Source organism: Arachis duranensis, chromosome 10 (genome assembly GCF_000817695.3).
Source record: "Arachis duranensis cultivar V14167 chromosome 10, aradu.V14167.gnm2.J7QH, whole genome shotgun sequence".
Classification (NCBI taxonomy): Eukaryota; Viridiplantae; Streptophyta; class Magnoliopsida; order Fabales; family Fabaceae; genus Arachis; species Arachis duranensis.
In genome coordinates, this window is record NC_029781.3 from 37558795 (window position 1) to 37559194 (window position 400).

The following is a 400-nucleotide window of genomic DNA, read 5'->3' on the forward strand; positions in this document are numbered from 1 at the left end:
AAATTGATTCTTGAAGCAAGAAAAAGCAGTGAAAAAAAAGGAGAAGCAGAAAAAGCCAATAGCCCTTTAAACCAAAAGGCAAGGGTAAAAATAAAAAGGATCCAAGGCTTTGAGCATCAGTGGATAGGAGGACCCACAGGAATAATATCCTGGCCTAAGCGGCAAAACCAAGCTGTCCCTAACCATGTGCTTGTGGCATGCAGGTTCAAGTTACAAACTTGAGACTGAGTGGTTAAAGTCGTGATCCAAGGCAAACAGAGTGTGCTTAAGAGCTCTGGATACCTCTGACTGGGGACTTTAGCAAAGCTGAGTCACAATCTGAAAAGGTTCACCCAGTCATGTGTCTGTGGCATTTATGTATCTGGTGGTAATACTGGAAAACAAAGTGCTTAGGGCCACA